This window comes from Pinus tabuliformis, chromosome 2_2 (genome assembly GCF_031772625.1).
Source record: "Pinus tabuliformis cultivar Carrire ecotype Pingquan chromosome 2_2, CPIR1, whole genome shotgun sequence".
Lineage (NCBI taxonomy): Eukaryota > Viridiplantae > Streptophyta > Pinopsida > Pinales > Pinaceae > Pinus > Pinus tabuliformis.
Window position 1 is genome coordinate 715815456 of NC_142300.1, and position 24209 is coordinate 715839664.

The following is a 24209-nucleotide window of genomic DNA, read 5'->3' on the forward strand; positions in this document are numbered from 1 at the left end:
TAATAGAAAGATGTGTTTCGAATTTTTAAGGAATATTTAATAGAAGGATGCAGTAATATTTGGTGGGTAACTGGTTTTACTTGAGCGTCTATTAACTAATTCAAAATAATCTTAAAAATAAAATATGGCAAACGTGAAGGATCTTCCATTTCAATAAATAGAAACAAGAATATATCTTTAAAATTATTAAATAAGTAAATTGAAATTTAAAATTATATATATATATATAGATTTTAAAATTATATATATAAAATAGATTTCGTTAAAATGATGTTTCTTTTTAACTACTTATATCAAAGACTTTATGTAAACAAATAATTTTGAAGAGAAGCATATTTAAATGGGTTTAGATAAAAAGCTAAGAGTGTTGTAACATTTATTTTGTTTTTAAATGATGATTATAAGTAATTTATATATTTTATTTTAAATTTTGTGGAAATAAAAATAAAAAATTATATTTAATTTATATATATATAATTTTATTTTATTATTTGAAATGAGATTTATATGTTGTATATAGTTTTACTTGCCAATGATATATTATTAGAGAAATCAGATCATTTACAAAATAGTCGAGTATTAATTTAGGTTCTAACAAAAATATAGTTTGTTAATAATACAAAAATTTTGTTGATAGACTGACAATGTCTTTCTTGATCCTCATTTAGACTGTAACTACTATATACTGAGTAGTCAATATTACAAAAAACAGATTCTGAATTGCTATGATTAGGCAGGCTAAACGAATTGCCAAGTATAAGCCATGAATTTTCTTGCATGAGGTAAAAATAGAGAAATTACGAGGATAAAGAAGTAGCGACCTCAATGGGGCTTTGCTCCACCAATTTGTTGTCACTAGGATCTGCTGCATGAAGGAGGCATTCTTCCAACCTAGTCATTGAATCCCACATCTATGCTTGAATTTTCCTCATCCCATCGATCACCATCCATATTTTGTTTTTAGCGTCCATCTTGTCCAAAAAAATCCTTGTGAGCATGGTTTCCATTCAATAGTATAGATCTAGGATCAATAGTTATTGATTCTATCTGTCACAAGTGTGTCGAGGATCAAGCACACGATGGTAGACATCCTCTAGAATTTCATGATCTTACAAACCATGGGGGCTTCACTCAATGAACCTTTGACATATCACATGCGTTCGTGGCATACTGGACAATACCTCTAGTTTGAGTACATATTGGAAAAAACCTCTAAAAATCACATTATCTAACCCCATACCAATACGAACCCAATACACCTTCCCAATTTAAAAAACCCCTGCTTTCACTAGATATTGTAGGTATCCATTTTTTCATTAACATTTTTTATACCCCTTTATATTTTTTCATTAAATTTGATAGCCATTTTTACACCTGCAAATATAAAAACTCATTACCCCTTATTATATGCTCAATATATTATGTCATTTTTTCCTCAATATATATCTCCAAATATGAATTCACATGGTATGGTATTGCACCCTAGTGAATTCTATGTATTACAGACACACTCACTCACTCACAACATTGTCATCCAAATCCTATAATTCATGTTTAATATTAGGTGGGCTTTGGTCCCAAAATTGTTAGGTGGAGTTTGCCACACACAGTCGAGCTCGAGCATCCCCCTAAGCACCACATCCACCACGACTCTCGCTACAATGAGCTCACTTCTAGACCATTGTATCTTTGCAGAAACTATTGGGGATAACCTCCTTCCTTTCGAGAATTGCAACAAGTGTGGGTCTCATAGGTTCACAACATGAGAGGCTAAAGAGAAACAACCATAGTGGGTATCCATGGAAGATAGAACTTGACTAGCTAAGAACATGAATTGAGCTACGGAAATATCCCTCCCACTTTCCAATGTTATCACACCAAAGTCGAGAGTATGCTTGCAACACAATTAAATACGGTTGTAGACACAAAGATGCCTCCATCGTTGGCATACAATTACTTATATGCATGGAAGTTGAACTAGCTATATGGCCCATGGGGCTCGTAACCATAATACCTAAAAATCATTTACCATGGCCAAGAGTACAACATGTTGATTGATGAGTGGCACATCACCTCTGATCATGGAGCAAGGTGATGACCCCTCTTATATCATCCCTTCTCACCCCATTTAAGGGTATTTCAGTCATATATATTTGTAAAACAAATTAATTAAAAGAGAAAATTTAGTTAAAAACTAAGCAAATACAAAATAAATCCATTTTGAACAATGATAGAGGAATCTTTCTTAGGAATCAATTGAAATTTTGACTATGTTCTCAAACAAAAAGTAAAATATAAGGTTTAAAAAATATATCATTCCTTCCACACACACACACACACATATATATATAGAGAGAGAGGGGGGTTTAAAAAACATATCATTCATTATCTATATATATATATGTGTATGTATGTATGATTTAAGTAAATTAGAATAACCTATTAATAAAAATTTAATTAAATATGACAAATCTTATATCTACAAAAGCATATTTATTTTGAGAAAATGATATTTTTACTTTTCTTTTTTGACTAGGCTTATCCCAGGCCATGGTCAATCTAGTCCTAAGATGGAAGGATCTACCCATTAATGGGATGTTATTCACTAGGTTTGTACGCGGCTCGAGGTCCAAGCCTGGACACCCTTCGGGAAAGTTTTAATTACTCCCCCCTAAGAGTGGCTTCCACCCCTCCCGCTCCCCATGAGATTTGAACCTATGACCTGGTGTAGACTAAACCCCACACAAACCAATTAGTCTACATCTCATCCAAGGCAGGACTCTTATGGATCAAAATTTATATTTTAATCTAAAGATTCATAGTTTCTTCCAAAGAGTTCTCCAGAAATGCCCCACAAACTTTGTATCTCTATCAGACACAATACTTACAGGCAATCCATGTAATCTTACAATTTCTGAAAAAAAATAGATTAGCAATATGTGTTGCATCACTAGTCTTTTTACATGCAATGAAATGTGCCATATTGCAAAATCTATCTACCACAACATAAACAAAATCATTCCCCCTTTGAGTTTTAGGCAACCCCAAAACAAAGTCCATGCTAACTGCATTCTATGGTCGGTCTGGTATTGGAAAGGGCTGGTACAATCCTGTATTATGGCTTCTCCCTTTAGCGTGTTGACATATCCTGCACTTCTCAACAAATCTCTTAACATCAGTTTGCATCTTTGGCCAATAATAAAAAACATTTACCTGAGCAAAGGTTTTGTCTTGTCCAAAGTGACTAGATAATCCTCCACTATGTTTCTCCTTTATTATGTTTTCCCTCATAGAACATTTGGGAATGCACAACTTGTTGCCTTTAAACAATAAACCTCCTTGGATAAGATAATCTAAGCACTAACTTCGGTTATGAACTATTGGATTTTGTACTACTGTGTAAATATCTTTGAAATCTGCATCGTCTTTATACATTTCAACCATTTCCTCAAATCCTACAATGCCAACTTTTAATTCTTGCACAATGAAATTTACCCTGCTTAAAGCATCAACGACTTTGTTCAACTTACCACTTGTGTGATTTATCACAAAAGTAAAGCTCTGCAAAAACTCTACCCACTTGGCATGTTTCTAGTTCAATTTCGACTGGTTGTTTATGAACTGTAATGCATGATTGTCAGAATACAATATAAACTCCTTTGGCAGCAAATAATGTCTCCATTTTTTTAAGGCTTGTATAATAGCATAAAATTCTTTATCGTAAGAAGAATACTTCTTCTTCGCTTCATTTAATTTCTCATTGAAGTATGCTATTGGTCTCTGTTCCTGACTCAAAACTGCTCCAATTGCAACTCCACTAGCATCTGTTTCAACTTGGAATACTTTTCCAAAATCGGGTAAAGCTAAAACTGGTTTCTCTGTGATTTTCCTCTTCAACAACTTAAAATTCCTGTCTGCTGCTTCTATCCACTTGAATGGCTGATTAGTCTCCTTGATTGTTTCAAGAATTGGTGCACAAATCTGACTAAACCCTCTGATAAATTTCCTATAAAAACTTGCAAGACCATGAAAACTTCTTACCTCAAATATATTCCTTGGAATAGGCCAGTCCCAAATTGCTTGGTCTTTCTCTAGATCCATTTTCAACCCTTCTTTAGAAACTACAAATCCCAAGTAAATTAACTCTTCTTTCATGAAACTACATTTCTTCAAATTTATCAGTAGTTTCTCTTCCTGCAAAGTTCTTAAAACCAATTTAAGATGCTCTATATGTTCTTCTTTACTTCTACTAAAAACGAGAATATCATCAAGATAAACAATAACAAACTTGCCTGCATATTCCTTCAAGACTTCATTCATCAATCTCATGAACGTGTTAGGTGCATTAGTGAGTCCAAAAGGCATCACTAACCACTCATACAACCCGTTGTTTGTTTTAAATGTAGTCTTCCATTCATCTCCTTCTCTAATTCTTATTTGATGATATCCACTCTTCAGATCTATTTTAGTAAAATACTTTGACCCACTCAAATAATCCATCAATCATCCATGCATGGCAAAGGAAATCTATACCTGATAGTGATCTTGTTTATGGCTCCGGAATCTATACACATACGCCATTCACCTCCTTTCTTTGGACTGAGTACTGTTGGCACAGCACATGGACTAAGACTTTCTATGATTAGTCCCTTATCTATCAGTTCTTGCACTTGTCTTCCAACTTCTGCATTCTCTTGAGGAGTTAATCTGTATGCTGCTTTGTTTGGCAAACTTGCTCCTGGTATTAGATCAATATGATGGCTAATACTCCTGATTGGTGGCAATGTATTTCACAACTCATCCACAATAATATCAGCGAAATCATTTAACAGAGTTTTGATTTCTTCAGGTAAATTATCTAAGTTTGTGGAGGTTAAAATTACCTTAGGTCTCCCTACAACAACAAAATGTATTTCTTCACCTTTTCCTACCTCTTGCAAAAACTCCTTTCCACTCATTAGCATAACACTATTTCCAAGTGCTCCTTTGTCAACATCATCCTTCAATGGCAGCAGTGTATGTTTATTTCCATTCTTCTCCAGAGTATAAGTACTTTTCCTTCCATCATGAATAGCTTTCCAATCAAACTGCCATGGTATTCCCAGCAATACATGACATACATCCATTGGCATTACATCACACAATATCACGTCTTTATACGTACCAATCTGTATCTCTACCTTGCATTGTTCTGTCACAATAATCTGATGTCCTTTCTGCAACCACGACACTTTGTAAGGAGTAGGGTGTATTGTCTTCACTAATCCCAGCTTGTCCACCATCTCTGTAGAAACAAGGTTATCAGTACTTCCACTGTCAATTATCACTTTACAACATTTACCTTTGGATTTGCACGTAGTTCTGAATATACTCTTCCTCTGCGCTGGTTCTTCAGTCTCTTTCTCTGCCTTAAGCAATGCCCTTTTCAACAACAGGGATTCTCCTACTTCAGGGGATTCTTCCTTTTCTATAATTCGAGGTGTTTCTTGCTTTGCCTCAGCCACATTCGCATTCCTCTGACTTGCTGTTCTATTATGAGGACAATCCCACGATACATGTCCCCATTCTCCACACGTGTAACACCGAATATCTCTTCCTCGGCCTCTTCCTCTGGGTGCAAATCTTCCTCTATTAAAATCTCCTCTTTGTGGTGGTCTGCTACTTGAACTTCCTACTTCGTTCTGATGTTGTTGAACCTTTGGTCTGGTAGTTCCTCTACCTCTTACTGAACTTTTCCCTCTATTCCTCTAATTTTGTTTTCTCAACATCTTCTCTTCTGCCTTCAAACCTGCTTGATAGGCGTCTTCAATGGTCTTCAGACTCAACAAGCTGATCTCATCCTGTATGTCATATCTTAAGCCATTGATATATCTGGCTACCTTCTCCATATCATCCTCTACATGTCCTGCTCTAATACTCAATCTATAAAACTCTTCTGTGTATTCTTTAACAGACATTCATTTTTGCCTTAAATTCTGTAACTGTTTGAAAAGATTTAACTGATAATCTTTTGGCATAAATTTAGCTTTCATTTTACTCACCATTTTATCCCATTGCTTGATCTTGGACTTCCTTTTTCTCGTTCTGGATGTTTGTAGCTCATCCCACCAAATAACTGCATGACCCTTCAATCTGGTAACTGCAAACTTCACCTTCTTTTTGTCATCAACCTCTTCATAGTCAAAATATTTTTCCAATGAACTGATCCAATCCATTAGCTCTTCTGCATTGAGACTCCCTTCATACACAGGAATTTCCGCCTTTGGTTTTCCACCTACTTTAGCCAACATCTTGATAACTTTAGTAGTTTCATTTTCCTCCTCTTCTTCTTCCTCAGAAGATTCTTCTGCAGCACTCTCAACTCCTTCATCAGGTGCTCTCCTTTGTGCAGTCTCCATTGTATCCATCCTTGTACGCAGACTCTGGATCTCATCCAACAGAACTGCATTTGCTTCAGGTCTTCCTCGACCTATGCCAACTCCTCTCCTTGGTGGCATGTTTACTGCAGTCAAACTCAATCTCTGTGCTCTGATACCAAAATGACACAGGAGGCCAATTGAACAGCAACTGAACAACAATTGAACAACAACTGAACAACAATTGAACAACAATTGAATAAAAACTAAACAACAATTGTACCGCGTTGACTTCCCGCGTTGTCTTTCCCTTTTGAACAACACTTCACTCTACGTTGTTGATTTAATCTCTCCAGATCTAACGGTCGGACAGTGACATTGCAAATCACAATTTCGCTTGGCCAAGGTTCATTCACTCCTGAATGATGCGATGCAATATAATCCAATGGTTGATAGTGACATCGCACAGGGAACTTGCGATACACTTACCCGCCTCACGGATCCGATATGGTTTATAGACCTTGATCTATAGAAATTCGAGTCCGGGTTTAGACTTAAACTCTGATCACCTTAAAACCCGAAATCCATTGGATAACGAAATCCATCAATCCTACGGCTCACGGGACTTCAGCTTACACATATACTGCCAAACAACTCAACCCCCGTAGTTAATTATGACGTAAGCAGTTGAAATTTAAATCGATGGTTAGGATGGAGTACAGGCCTTCAATCACGATCGAGCCTTTCTGTACTTTTCTACCCCCATCCTTAATACTAATGACTGCGATTAACACTTAAATATTGAGATTAACAATTAAAATATGAAAACAGGGAAAATACCCGGATGCGCTTCAGAACGCAAATCCACAAAAGTAAACGAGAGTTTTAACCAGAATTAACACACAGATGCACACTAAATCAAATTCCTTCAATATAATAATAATTATAGAGTCTTGGCCCTCTCGGCTCAATTACAACAAATTAACAGACCTCTGTTTCAATCTCAAAACCCTCTCTCTCACTCAACTCTCGCCTCTCGCTCAATCCTCAATCATCTCAGCTAATCCTTCTTCATTACATTTTCTTCTTTTTATGAATCAAATCCTATTCTAACTGTATGAACAACTCGATCTCTATTTTTAATTAATCTAATAGTCAAATCGCTATTTTCAAGCTCCATTACACACCTATGCTAACAACTTTATCCCTTAGTCTAAAAGAAGACAATTTCCTAACTATTACAATAATGAATTACAGATCATTTTCGAGAGATCCAACTTCCTCGACCAAAACTGACTTTTAACCACTCAGGTCAATGAAATTAAACTCGTTTAGCCACAACATGTGAACAAACCTTCACATTGCTAGCTAAGTCCATATGCTCCTGCATCAAAATGCTACTTATTACTTCAATTGCCAACAATTACAAAAATTAGAGGAAAATTTTAATTATCTATCTAGACTATAACCTCCATATATTCATAGTGAACAAACAAGGGAGTATGTACTATTTGTTTTGTCCGAACCAATGTGCTATAAAACCAAAGTTAAGTGAGGTGCTTCATAGTACAGGTTAGGGAAAATAAAAAGTGAAATAAAGAGCACTTAGATGGCTAGAGTATAAACATTATAAAAAAGTGAGACACATCTCAAGAAATAACATTCCAATAACTCTATGACAACCTTACCTTATGTCAAATGCATCCTCGCATTCAATGGATATGGAGAAAAGTCAATTGTTGGCTTTTACCCATAACCATTAGATATTGAAATCTACAATCAACATAAGCTCAAACTTATCAACATAAACCCATATTAATATAGCAATTTTATATAACAAACTATTTTGGCCCATAATTAATTGAAATTAAAGTATGATCGACATATAAATAGTTCTTGGATTGATATGATCATCAATTATAGAAATAGTGATCCCACATGGAACATAAATACATTGATCTATCCACATAGAAATACAACTATATTGACTTATCCAATCAATGTAATTAATAGATAACTAAATACCAATAATCCGTTCTATCTCTTATAATCATTCCTATAATTATAATTAAGAATAGTCGAGCCCTTGCTGGACCTTATGGTCGAGCGATAAATCGATGGCAACCTTATCAGTCGAATAAACATCCGGTAAAGGCACAGCTAGCGCACGGGAGATGACACCAACCCCATTCCTGGCTAGGCAGACTCTAGTCGACCTTCGGTCGCTATCCCTCATATTCCTGAACCACCGATACCTGTACTCTCTGCAAGGTCAGGAAGGTACGCTGCTGTAGTCTACGATATTTGGCAGGAAAAGAACCCTCGCTATAATTATAGTAAAGGTGAACATGCTTTGGTATAATTATGATTAAATTCTTAATTAGAGTGACCTCTTGAGAATCAAAGAAAGTAATACATGCCCATAGCTTGTCATGGTGCTTAACATACAATGTGCAACACATCTTCAAACCACAATTGCTACCGATTTTCATTCTCCTTAATATTATTAGGGTATTCATGTCAATTCCTACGTATTAATACATTGTTGAGGCCTTCAATGTGATGTAGGGGTTGTCAATTTTGAAGGATAATTTATTTTTGACAATAAGATAGTGAAAGACGTGTGTTAAGGTATGCCAAAATCTGGCTTAGAGGTAAATAAATTGTTACATGCATATCTAAACAATTAATATCCACACTATTCAGGGCATAACCATATGGTGTGTGAATTTGAAGAGCCACACGTGGAAACCAATATTCTTATCAATTTTGAGACAAATTAATACTAGTAGGGCGAATTATTGTGAGTGCCTATAAGTGTTATGATTGCGTTTAATACTTTTTTATATATATATATCCTATGATTGCGTTTAATACTTTTATATATATATATATATCCAAAATTAGTTGAGAACACAAGTACATTATTTTTATATCCTAAGTGTCTTTAGTATGGGGCATCGTGGCTTTATGGAATACGGAAGCATCAAAGCAAGTAGTTTAATTAACATAATGAGGGGCCGGGGTCCGATCACTTGGTCAAGACGCCAACTTACATAGGTGCCACTGCCTCTCTAAATTCTTACAACCTAACACCCTTACTATTTTAACCACGAGGGTGTCTTTTATTTCTTCACTTGGATTGGAGTACCAATAGCAACTTAGTTAGTGGTGGTAGGTGTGAGGTTTTCTATGGCTTTGGGAAGTACATGTGGGGTTTGATATGGCCTTAAGGCAATAGACAAATTGAATTAGACTATTTATAATCTAAAAGAGACATAAAGCTTTTGAAAATCTGGTCAAAATGTATACTCTTTTTCAAGGGCATCATTGTGGCAACATTATTCTCAACCAAATATCTCATTATAATATGAAATTCTAATAGTATAATTCCATCTTGCTTTGAAAACTTTCTCTTGAAACTCCAAATTAATCTAACTACATTTTAAAAAAAAATCTATTCTCAATTCCAATCATTCAAGTTAAACAATGTGTTTAGGACTTTAATAATATCAAGAGATCTGAGCTTTCCACAATTATTCATATTATTAAAATCATATTTCAGGAGGAGAATTGTGTAATGGATTTATAATCTCTCCAATGTTTCAAATGGTTACTCCATCCATCATCAGGGACTAGAGAGCTTCATGAGTGAACGAGAGCTGGAAAACCTTTATACATGAGAAAGAAAATATTAGTAGTTAAGGGATGAGTCAAAGTTAATAAAATGAATCAGAAATAATAATTGAATTTTGGCCAATTCTATTGAGGAATTAAATAATTTAATATATGAAATAAACAATTGGTGGAAAATTGATATACAAAATTAATAAATAATTACTTAAGAATTGAAATATTGAGAATAAGTAAAAAAATATAAGAATAAAAAATTAAGAATTAAAGATAATTAATAATTAATCAAACAACTACTCTTACTTAAAGATTAGAAAAATTCAAATTCAAACTAAATTTTCAAAATAAAGAATTATTTCAAAACCAATAATTAGTAAAAAAAATATAATAATGCAGTCAAATAAAAGATTAGTTTAAAATTTTAAAATAAATAATTTTGAATTAATTTATGATTATAGAATTTGAAAAATTAATTTAAAAGGAAAAAGTTATAAGATATTTGAATTAAAAATGAAATAAAATTTTAATTAAAATAAAAACTTAAATAATGATAAAACAAGATTGGAAAATTTTAAAATTAAAATAAACATTTCTAGTCAAGTTGACCAAATGAAAGAAAATTGAAAAGTAATATATATATATATATATATAGATATAGATATATGGAATTGATGAAATAAATATGACCAACCAACAAGGTCTAAGAGAATTATGATAATAGGAGGTTGGAGTTCAAATCATCAAGGGCAAGATGGTGGATGACATGCTTTCATGATTGGCTAAGTCTATAGTCATCCTCTCTATTAAAATTATTCTCAGCTAACCATAGAGTTATAATAAGGAACTTGAATAATCAAATTGAATGTTTGGACTTAAAAGAGTGCTCAACGATGATTGATTTTGATTTTGAACTCCAACCTCATTGAATCACTCATATTTATTTCATCAATTCCTAATCTATTTACTTGTATATATATATATATATATATATATATATATATATATATATATATATATATATATATATATATATACAACTTTTCAAGTATCTCTCATTTGGTCAACTTGACTAGAAATCTTTATTTTAATTTAAAAAGTTAAAAAATTTCCAATCTTGTTTTATCACTATTTCAATTTTTAGTTTAATTAAAAAAAAAAATTCATTTCTAATTCAGATATATAGTAAAATTTTCCTTTTAAGTTAATTTTTCAAATTCTATAATCATAAGTTAATTCAAAATTATTTATTTTAAAATTTTTAACTAATCTTTTATTTCACTGCATTATTATATATTTTTTACTAATTATTGGTTTTCAAATAATTCCTAATTTTTAATTCTCAAATTTAATTTGAATTTGGATTTTTCTAATCTTTAACTAATATTCATTGTTGTTTGACTACATTATTAATTATCTCTAATTCTTATTTTTTTACTTTTATAGTTTTTCACCTATTCTCAATATTTCAATTCTTAAGTAATTATTTATTAATTTTATATATTAATTTTCCACCCATTGTTCATTTCATATGTTAAATTATTTAATTCCTCAATAGAATTGGTCAAAATTCAATTATTATTTATGATTCATTTTATTTAACTTTGACCCATCCTCCAACGACTAATATTTCCTTTCTCCTATATAAAGGCCTTCCAGCCCTCGTTCACTCATGAAGCTCTCTGGTCATTGATGATGGATGGAGTAACCATCCGAAATGTTGGATGGATTATAAATCCATTACACAATACTCCTCCTAAAATTTCTTCATAATATTGTTGACTGCATGACCAATAAAGCTTTATTATTGGTACCTGGAACCATGTGAATAAAAAGGAACCTTTAGGGAGGCAACAATCCCATAAATCATAAGATGTATTCACAATTAAATGCTAAGGTGGTAAAATGTCCTACATGCCTAAAATGTGGCAGACACATATTGCACTGGATGTGCAAAGGAAAGGTTAAGTTGAGCCATTAAATGGAATCAACTGGACATTGCAGTGTTTATCTTTAAGTTATGGTTAAAAGTGAAATGTACCAAGAAATTATTCTTGTAAATGGAATCACATTCCAAGTGATGCAGAGTTAGTTTCTTATGCGATTGATGTGGAATGACTGCGTTAGGTTAGGTCATCACCGTAATTCCCCCACGTGAGTAGGTATTGGAGATTTATGGTTCATAGCAGGAATACAACACCAAGGATGAGGAGGGCCAGGGAAGTCATTTTAACAATCATTCCCTATTTTCACACACTGAGCAATTCATACTTTGAGGCATTACAGGTGATAGATGATGCATGGGACTTTACTATATTCTCTCTTTGAATTAGCAACAAATAACACTCTAGGATAAGTAATGGAATCTGGGAAATTGACATAGCTAGAAGTAGAGGGCCGAGAGGAAATCTAACCATGGGTTTGTAGACTACGAGACAAGATAATTATTTAGTGGGAATGGAGGATAAAAAATGCAAGAAACGAAACACATGAAATAAACTATAAATGGTAGAGGAAGATGCTTGAATGGAGATTGAATTGTTGAGTAGGAAGCTTGATAGGTTAACAATGCAACTGGACACAATGACCAACATACTATCCACTCATTTCCAACAATCCCAAAAGTTTAACAAAAAAACTTCAATATCTCTAATTTTAGGTGCAAAACTCCTAGGCTGCGCAACAAGGAGAACTCCAAGACCAAGGAACCAAGTATCTTTATGAAACTTTGCACAAATCATTCCAAGTGCACTACCTAATCTCAACAAGGTAGTCCCAATTAAAAATTTAATCATATTATATGACTAGGAGCATAACCTAGTTCAATTTTTGGTTTAATTATAGATAAATGTTGTTATATTTGAGGTATTTTCTTCAAATTATATCCATATAGATACTACTAGATCTTAGTAATAGGACAAAGACATAATCAACATAGACAAAGCAATCTAGTTTTAAAATTTTTTGCTACATTATGCTACGAGAAGCTATGGAAGCACTTTCATTATGCTTCCACACAAAGTTTCTAATGTAATATACCATGTTATTATTAAAACAAAAAAAAAAGGAGAAACAAAACAATCAACAACTTAATTGTCCTGGGTTAGTAGATTAAGTGGTTTGGACCACAATTTCTTCCCCTATCCACTAGGTTCAATTCTAAGTGACATGTTTGGCATGTTGTTATAAGTCTCCAAGAGTAGACATCCCCAGCCACACAACATATCAGCTCTTGCTAAGTCATAAGTTATTGTTATATCTAGCTTGTGGGTTGTTGGATATACTCTTGGTGTTCTAGTGGCAGTGAGAAGATTTGATCTTGGGCCTTTCCTAGATTACTCCAAAGTGTTATCGATTCATGATGGTTAAAGAATAAAATCAATCAGAAACTTAGTTACTCTTGATGAATGGAGCCTCAAAGCATGAATACAAATTAACATTGAATAATACCTTAGCAGCTGAGATGATTACAAAACAACACCATTCCCATGCTTAGAAAGTAAGGATAATGCTAGCCCACCATTGCCATGGTATGTTGGGAGAAGGGGCATAACAATGTTACTGCATTCACTAATTTACATCGAAAAAACAAGCAAGCCACAACAAGATCTAAAAGATCCAACCCTACTTTTTTCATTATCCAAAAGCCAAAATACCATTACTAATATAAGGTAGCACAAAAATGAGCTTCATCTAGAAGTCTTGGTTCATTTATTGGTAGTATTAATTGCTCTTACTACTAAACTCTATGACAACTACACTGAACACATTAAATATTTGTACAAAGGTAGGTGGTAGAAATTACACCACGGTCTAACACACTACCTTACTTTCTACCACTACATGCTTCAACATTTACAATACCCAAATTCTATCTTTGAATTTCAAAATTGTCCTTAACTAATGACTTTGTGAAAATATATGCTAGTTTGTAGTATACCTAGGGGGGATAGTATGGGGTACAGAGGGAGGTACCCAAGGGAATAATGTAATAATGGGATGAGTCATAGTTAATAAATAAAGTGGTTAGCCAGCATCATGTAAGAGACCACAAGTAATTAGCAATAATGTGATAAGCCCATGGTATTAGATAGATGGTATTGAGGGAACCATGGTAATGACCCATGGTATTGTATGTATGAGGCCTATATAGAGGTTAGAGACTCCCCATTAAGATAGGTCAAGGAATATTTTATTGGCAAGCATATGGCTTGTGGAGTGTTCTCCTTCCTTAGGGAGTAGTGTATGGTGTTACCCTACCTCAAGGGTTTGATCAATAAAGAAGCATTTCATATTATGTTATTGGGTCAATCTTGTTATTTTTGGATATATTTTCTATTATTATATATTTGCAGGTCAGATCTATAACAAGTGGTATCAAAGCAGTTTCTTGGGCAAAGCAGACAAATATTTTTTATTTTTATTTTTGTAGGAATTTTTTGGGGCAGTGAGTTTGTAGATCATATCTGTAAGTTTTGATGCAAAATTTGCAGAATATAATTGCAAATTTGGGTTCTTTGCAAAAAAATACCCAATTTCAAAAAAGAAAGGCCGAATCGGAGTTTGGATAAGGGAGATATCACTAATTTAAAAATCAACTGTGTTGCAAAAAAAATTTGACGAAAATTCATGGACGGCGGATCTTTAGTTAATTTTTGTCGTTTTTGTGGGAAATTTTGAGAAACAAATTACAGATCTGAGATTGTCTTGAAAAATTACCCAATTTCAAAAAAAAATCGGTTAAGTAGGAGTCCCAATGAGGGAGATATCGTTGATTTAAAATCAACCATCTTTTTCAGAATTTTTTGTGCCGACGGGACAATTGTAGCGCGAATCTGAAATTTCAGTGCCTAGATCGGGATTTCTATCACATGAGAATATGCAGACTGGTCATTCCATTTCTGAAAACATGTCATAATAAACATTCTGAGTAATATTGACCGAACTGTGGCCACTTTAAATTTTCGCCAAGTAAGTGAATTTTTTTCAAAACCCTCTTCATGGCTTCTAGCAAGATGTTTTTTTTAGGCAAAGCTGATGGCCCTATTATTGAAGAATTCATAAATAGTGAAAAGGAACTATATGGGAAAAGGTGGAAAAATTTAGTATGGCTTGGTTTGGAGGATGAGGCTGCCAAATGGTTTAGATCACTTGACAGCAAGAAGTTGTACAAACATTCAAATGAAGAGTTTGAAAAAGTCTTTTTAGACAAATGGTCTCATGCTAGAAAACAGGAAAATGAGACATGTGAGGGGTTATTTTCTACTGGTATCTCCTTATGACATATTCATGGATGTATTCAGAAGGATAAGCTCATTGTGTCTATAAATCCTAGTTGCAAGCAAAATCTTATAAATGTTAATTTGGCAAAAAAATTTCAAGTTCTAGCAAAACACATGGAAAACACACAGGTTGATAATGAGGATGTTCAAGTTTATAAAGATTTGAAGATTTCCATGGAAAAGTGTGTATTGCATTATGACTTTTATGGTTTAGATATGGCTAATGTGGATGTTGTTTTGGGATACCCTTGGATGGAATCTGTTGGTACTATCAATATTAATGTGTAGAAGAAATTCTTGAAGCTCTGGTATAAAAAGAAGAAAATTACATTACATGATATTTCCATCAATAAACAGGTAGAGTCCAAGGAGGATGAAGCAGAAGATATGGAGGCAGAAGCATAAAGCTCTAATGACACTGACACATCATATGATGAGCCTTTGATGGTCGAAAACCAAACACAAACATCAAATCAGGTATTATAAAAAGCACCAAATACCACTCATGTACCAATAGAAGAGGAATTCAATAAATATATTTGATCAGTTAAAGCTTCAGCATAGCACCACCCACATCACCCAATGAGACAACAACCTACAAGATGGCAACGAATCAGCAACAAGGACAACAATCCCCACATGACAGATAGAGAGTGGCAGTGATCCACCCATAACACATCAACACAGAAGAGCCTCAAGGGTCAACTTCCATCTCAAGAGAGCGAGTCACTAGCTAGATCGAGGGTTCACCTTTTTCTTGGATGGCTAGATGCACATGCATGGTACCAGTGGACTACTCTTTTGATTAGATCTTATTATTTGTGTTATTCTTATGTTTTGAGGGCAAAACGTGTTTAAGGGGGGTGGAATGTAGTATTCCTAGAGGGGATAATATGAGGTACAGAGGGAGGTACCCAAGGGAATAATGTAATAATGGGATGGGCCATAGTTAATAAATAAAGTGGTTAATCAGCATTATGTAAGGGACCACAAGTAGTTAACAATAATATGATAAGCCCATGGTATTAGATAGATGGTATTGAGGGAACCATGGTAATGACCCATGGTATTGTATGTATGAGGCCTATATAGAGGCTAAAGATTCCCCATTAAGATGGGTCAAGGAATATTTTATTGGCAAGCATATGGCTTGTGGAGTGTTCTCCTTCCTTAAGGAGTAGTTGTATGGTGTTACCCTATCTCAAGGGTTTGATCAATAAAGAAACATTTCATGTTATGTTATTGGGTCGATATTGTTATTTCTGGTTATATTTTCTATTATTATACATTTGTAGGTCAGATCTATAACAAGTGGTATCATAGCACTTTCTTGGGCAAAGCAGAGATTTTTTTTTTGTAGGAATTTTTTGAGGCGGCGAGTTTGTAGATCAGATCTGTATGTTCTGGTGCAAAATTTGCAGAATCTAATTGCATATCTAGGTTTTTTGCAAAAAAATACCCAGTTTCAAAAAAAATATCGGCTGAATCGGAGTTCGAATGAGGGAGATATCGCTGATTTAAAAATCAACTGTGTTATAGAATTTTTTTGACGAAAATTCGTGGATGACGGATCTCCAGTTAATTTTTGTCATTTTTGTAGGGAATTTTGAGAAAAAAATTGTAGATCTGAGATCGTCTTGAAAAATTACCCAATTTCAAAAAAAAATCGGTGGAATCTGAGTCCCGATGAGGGAGATATCACTGATTTAAAATCAGCCATCTTTTTCATAAATTTTTGTGACGACGAGACAGTTGCAGTGTGAATCTTAAATTCCAGTGCCTAGATCTGGATTTCCATCACATGCAAAGATGCAGAATGGTCATTCCATTTCTGAAAATAGGTCATAATAAATATTATAAGCAATATTGACCGAACTGTGCCACCTTAAATTTTCGCCAAGTAAGTGATTTTTTTTCAAAACCTTCTTCGTGGCTTCTAGCAAGATGTTTTTTAAGGCAAAGATGATGGCCCTACTATTGAAGAATTCATAACCAGTGAAAATGAACTATATGGGAAAAGGTGGAAAATTTTAGTATGGTTTGGTTTGGAGGATGAGGCCGCCAAATGGTTTAGATCACTTAACAACAAGAAGTTGTACCAACTTTCAGATGAAGAGTTTGAAAAAGTCTTTTTAGACAAATGGTCTCATGCTAGAAAACAGGAGAATGAGACATGTAAGGGGTTATTTTCTACTGGTATCTCCTTATTGCAGATTCATGGATGTATTCAGAAGGAGAAGATCATTGTGTCTATAAATCCTAGTTGCAAGCAAAATCTTATAAATGTTAATTTGGCAAAAAAATTGCAAGTTCCAGCAAAACACATGGAAAACACATAGGTTGATAATGAGGATGTTCAAGTTTATAAAGATTTGAAGATTTCTATGGACAAGTATGTATTGCATTCTGATTTTTATGCTTCAGATATGGCTAATGTGGATGTTGTTTTGGGATACCCTTGGATGGAATCTGTTGGTACTATCAATATTAGTGTGCAGAAGAAATTCCTGAAGCTTTGGTATAAAAAGAAGAAAATTGCATTACAGGATATTTCCATCAATAAACAGGCAGAGTCCAAGGAGGATGAAGCAGAAGCTCTGGAGGCAGAAGCACAAAACTCTAATGACACTAACACATCAAATGATGAGCCTTTGATGGTCGACGACCAAACACAAACATCAAATCAAGTATCATAAAAAACACTAGACACCACTCATGTACCAATAGTAGAGGAATTCAAGAAATATATTCCATTAGTTAAAGCTTCAACATATCACCACCCACATCACCCAATGAGACAACAACCTACAAGATGGCAATGAATCAACAACAAGGACAACAACCCCCGCATGGCAGATAGAGAGGGGCGATGATCCACCCATAACACACCAACACATAAGAGCTGCCAGGGTCAATTTCCATCTCAAGCGAGAGAGTCACCAGCTAGATTGAGGGTTCACCTTTCTCTTGGATGGCTAGATGCACGTGCATGGTACCATTGGACTACTCTTTTGTGTAGATCTTATTATTTGTGTTCTTCTTATGTTTCGGGGATGAAACATGTTTAAGGGGGGTGGAATGTAGTCTACCTAAGGGGGATAGTATGGGGTACAAAGGGAGGTACCAAGGGAATAATGTAATAATGAGATGGGCCATAGTTAATAAATAAAGTGGTTAACCATCATCATGTAAGGGACCACAAGTAGTTAGCAATAATGTGATAAGCCCATGGTATTAGATAGATGGTATTGAGGGAACCATGGTAATGACCCATGGTATTATATGCATGATGCCTATATAGAGGCTAGAGACTCCCCATTAAGATAGGTCAACGAATATTTTATTGGCAAGCATATGGCTTGTGGAGTGTTCTCCTTTCCTTAAGGAGTAGTTGTATGGTGTTATCCTACCTCAAAGGTTTGATCAATAAAGGAGCATTTCATGTTATGTTATTGGGTCGATCTTGTTATCTCTGGGTATATTTTCTATTATTATATATTTGCAGGTCATATCTATAACACAGTTGGTTAATGTAATTACAAAATTTCAAATAGATTTCACCATTTCGTACTAGCTCTTTAATAAAAATGATATCTCATGTCAAAATTTCAAATAGATTTCACCATCTATTACTAGTTCTTTAATAAAAATGATATCTCATGTCAATATTCTTGCTCTTGTGGTGTGATACATGGTTCTTGGAAAATACAATGGTTGAATTGTTATCACAATAGATAGGAGTTGCTTCCTTCTGTCCATAATCAAGATCAACTAACATTCATATTAGCCAAATAATGTGACAATCTACTAAAATGGTTGTCGTGTACTCTGCTTCTTCTGAAGATATGGTGATAATGGGTTGTTTTGTTGCTCAAATGAAAATTCCTATTTTTAGGTTGCTCAACTTCTATTCTACTCATATCCTTCATCGAATAAAAAATATTCATTTCAAATTCATCTTCATTGCATATTTAAAATTATCAAGTAAAAGGCTACTTGTATGGATCATGTCATCCATATATAGATAAACTACTAAAAATTGTTTTTGTTGATTTGACTCTATATACAAGATGGGTTCACTATTTCTTACGTTGAACCCATTAGCAACCAAATAAGAATTTATTCTACTATACTAGGCTCTAGGAGCTTGCATCAACCCATATAATGCCTTCTTCAACCTATATACTTTATTTTCTTGTCCTTAAATTTGGTAACTAGGTGGTTTCTTGATAGAAACTTCTTCTTCAAGAATAACATTTAGAAATACTGATTTAACATCCATATGATATACTTTCCATATATTTTGAACTGTTAATGCCCAAACAACCCTTATAGTGTCCAATCTAGCTACAAGTGCAATTATTTCTCCATAATTTATACCTGGTTTTTGTGCAAAGCCTTTAGCAACCAACCTGTCTTTGTACTTCTCAATCCTACCTTTTTCATTATATTTTTTCTTGTATACCCATTTGACACCAATGTTGTCCTTACTTGTTGGTAAATCCACTAAACCCTATGTATTATTATTTTCTATGGAATACATCTCGTTATTCATGGATTGGACCAAATTCTCTTCTTTGATGGTTTCTTCAAAAACACATTTATTGACATGTAAACAATGAATATAGATCCAAATCATCATGTTGATCATTCATCTATTTTAATTCTTTTGTTTTCTTATAAGATCTCAATCATGCAATTGTTCAATCTAATTCATTACTCAAATGAGAATTCAAAGTTTGTTGTAGTATTTTTTTATGACTCTCCTTGAACATGAATTCTTGGTGTCCTCATTAGAGACCCTCATAAAAGTGATTGAACTTGTGCATCTTGCTATCTTTCTTGCTCAACCTACTCTTGTACATCAACTTGTCCCTAAGGAATTGTTGCTACAACTGTCATAGTTTTGTCTACATTTCCATCCGAAGCTCCAACTTGTTTGAACTCTACATCTTTGCTGATTATAAAATTCTTTGTGATGATTAGATTGTACAAACTAGATGCTTTTGGCTACACATTATATCTTGTGAAAATACAATTCTCACTTTGGTCATCTAAATTCATTTTTAGATATTTAGGCATATGAACATATGTCACATATCAAACCACCCTGAAATGTGATACATTGCACTTCATACCAATTTGAGACTCTTGTGGCACTATATTTTTTATGGACTTGTTCAAAATGTATACTAAATAATAAACTACTCCACCCCAAAACTCGTTGGATAAATGTTTTGCTTTCAACAAACTTCTAACTATGTTCATGATTGTTCTATTTTTTCTTTATGCCAAACCATTCTACTATGGTGTGTACCTAGTTGTGAATTGTCTCTAGATTCCAAAGTGATTACAATACATTATAAACTCTTTGGATTCATATTCTCCTCCTCGATTAGATCTCAATATTTTTATATATTAACCACTTTTCTTTTCAACCATGGCCTTAAACTCCTTGAACTTGTAAAAATTTTTAAATTTGAGTTTCAAGAAGTATACCCAAGTGTTTTGACTATAATCATGAATGGATTTTAAAAAATACAAGTTTCCTCCAAGAGATTGGGTTTGCATAAGGCCACACAAATCAATATTCACTAGTTCCAATATTGCATTTTCCCTATAAGATAACTAGTTAGTTGTTTTTGCATTGTTTTGTTAATATGAAACTCTCACATGAGTTAGTTGGTTCATGTATGAATGTGTAGGTCTTTAACCAACTATTTTTACTACAATAAATTTAGTCCTCCAAAATGCAAGTGACCAAATCTCAAATTCCAAAGGAAAGACTCATCTAGATTGGTTACTTTGTGGGAAAATGAGGTTGAGTAATTGACACTTCTCATAATCAAAGGATAGTTCCTATTCTTAGTCATTTCAATCTTAGCAATTAGGATCATGCTACTAAATTTATCCAAGATTGTACAAGTATTGTAGTTGAAGATGACTCTATAACCATTTTGGATAAGTTGACCAAAATTCATAATGTTAGGTTTTAATCCTTGGACTAAATAGACATCTAAAATGTTTTTTTTTTTCGTCTTGTTTAGTAAAGACACTAAATGTTCCGTTATTAATAACATTAATAATATTTTCATCACCCAATTTGACTTCAGGCTTAATAGGGTTATCTAGACTTGCAAACAAATTCTTATTTCTAGCCATATTATACTAAAACCACTATCTAATAGCCAAAGGTATTTATTACTCTCTTGGACAACATCACAGTAATAAAAGTAGACTCATAAGTACTTTCAAAAGTATTTGTAAAATTAGCATTACTTTTATATAGGTTTTCCTACCTTTTCGTACATTCTTGAGGATAATGGCCATAACTTTTATAATAATAGCATTGAGTCAGACCATCTTATTTGCGAATGGATTCTGCCACCCCACCTTAAGCTCTAAGGGTTTTGTTGTGGTGTATCTCCAATTTGATCTAAACTTGAATTTCCATCTCTTTATGAGTTAACTCTTCTATATCTATCCCTTGCTATGTTGTTCCTTCCTCTACCTCTACTTATTGGTGTTTGTGATATGAAGGAATTCTCCAAAGAATGATCATCCCCGTTTATCCTTATCTCGTGGGATAACAAGGATCCCATTAGTTCCTCTATGGAAAGTTATGTCAAATTCTTTGATTCTTCAATTGTGACAACTACAACATCAAATTTAACTAGCGAGCTCTTGAAAACCTTATTGACAACCTTCTGGTTAGTTATATCTTTACCATGTATTCTCAACTGGTTTACCACATTCATTACTTAAGCCATAATTTTTTCAACAAACAAGATTCTTCACCTTTAGATTCTCACAAATCCTTCTAGAAGTTTGTAACTTTGCTATTTTATTTTATCTATGCCTTCATAGGTAATCTCTAAAGCATCCCATACCTACTTGGTATAATTGTTGTTGCAACTCTTAGAAAAATTGGCTCTGCTAATCTTTGTTGAATAAGCCATAGTACCTTTGAATCCTTTTTTTTTTCTTTCAATTAACTAAGCTCGTTGAGCATTTGACATAGCTTGTATAACTACTTGATCCAGTTTTGTGAACCCATTTACAATTACATCTCAACAATCCTACAAAAAGAGGAAGTTCTTCATATTGACTGACCATATGTCATATTTTTTACCAATCAACATTGATCCCTGAGGTTGTCCTAAACTACCACTAGATGCCTTTTGTTTGCACATTATGACCTAAGTGCTCAAAATCTGCAACATACTTAGAAAAAAATGGTAGAATGTATTGAAGAAGACCAAGAACCCTAATTCACTCTGAATATCAATTAAGAGGAAAGCACAATGGTCTACTCTATGATTGGCACAATGGTCTACTCAACCTCATTTTTCCTAGGCTTTCTAGGATAAAGACAATGATGAATTTGAAGCCACCTCTCAAATTGATGTTCAAAGGAATTTTAGCTACTATCATTTGATAAAGTGCACAACAAACTCCCCTCAGAAAATGGTTCCAAACCTTATCTGTTGTATTAAATAGGTCAACATCTTGTATTAGTTTTCTTCTCACCACAAGTGAGATGCTCTAGTTTGATTTCATAAACCACGAGCAAGAATGAAGGATATCTACAAGACTTTTTTCTTATGTGGTTGAAGGCAGGTGATGTTATTTGTATTCATAAGTTTTGAAATTGATTCTTCTTCTAGACCATCTTTAAACCCCTTAATTTGTGGTTTTTTTTTGTGACATTATGCTCTCCAACCTCATACAACCAATGACTCTTTTTAACTCTAATACCGCAATGTTGCAAACAAAGACCTAACAATGCTACTACATTCACTAACTCACATAAAGAATAAAAATATACATACAAAAAGTTAGCTACAATAAGTTATGAAAGCTTCAACCTTGGATTGTTTTATTATCCAAAATCCTAGAAAAACCATAATACAATTACCAAAAATAGGGTAGCACAAAATCTATCTTCACCTAAAAATCTCAATTCATTTACTAGTAGCTTTAATTGCTCTAACTACCCAACTCTATGACAACTACAACAAACACATTAAATATTTGGACAGAGCAAGTGGTGTATTAAGTGGCATACACCAGTTATTCATTCTGGTGGTGTTATTGAGCGTTCTAGAACATGCAGATATATTTCATTTCATTGTTTATTATTAGTTTGCTTTTTGTTGTTTTAAAAATGTAAAGGAGAGCTTCACTTAAGTCTCTTTGTTGACCGAATAAAATCTAAAATTAGATTGTGCAAAAAAATTCCTATGGCAAAGTTATTTAAAGACGCGTTATTTTAAGCATGCCTAGGCTAAAGTTAAGGTCTATTCAATTGAAAGCAAAAGCAAAAACAACATTAAAAAAACTTGCGGCGGAACTGAGGCGAATGCGATCAGGGGTTAGGAGAACAAACCCTAACGGAGCCGTCGGCTCTGTACAGCAGGCGCATCAGGCAAGCAAACACAGTGCTGCAGCGTGACAGAGCTGCAGGATCTTAGCCAGGGCAATGGAAAAGCCCCAGGGGGGGGCGTCAGAGCCCTCCCCCACACATCGCCCATCTGAATCGACAGTCATCTTTGGCTCAGTGAGTCAGGAAATTTTGAACAGAGGGAAACAGCAGTACACGGAGGACAATGAGAAGGATCACCAGACAAATGAGGATAGTCACGAACCAGGAGGAAATGATACTCCGGATCAAAGACAAAAAGTCTTCTCTTCCACATGTCGACCTGTCGCCAAGGAAAAGCCGAGAATCGAGTTGCCAGGAGAAATAATAGATGAAAGAATAGAGTATATGACAGAGCATGCCCTCATAGGGAAATTCATTGGTTTCTGGCCGACCGAACGGGCCTTATATGGGTGGATAGCGGCGAAGTGGAAACCCAAAGGGGACGTTACCCTTCAGTTGGGGCCAAAGGGTTTCTTCACTGCTATCTTTGTATGTCTAGAGGACAAATACAGAATC

General features: G+C 34.0%; 1 pseudogene; it reads left to right on the forward strand.

Annotated features, from left to right (window-relative positions):
• Positions 1–23742, forward strand: part of LOC149194673 (replication protein A 70 kDa DNA-binding subunit A-like) — a 91472-nt pseudogene extending 67730 nt beyond the window's left edge.
• Positions 23743–24209: the final 467 nt, after the last annotated feature.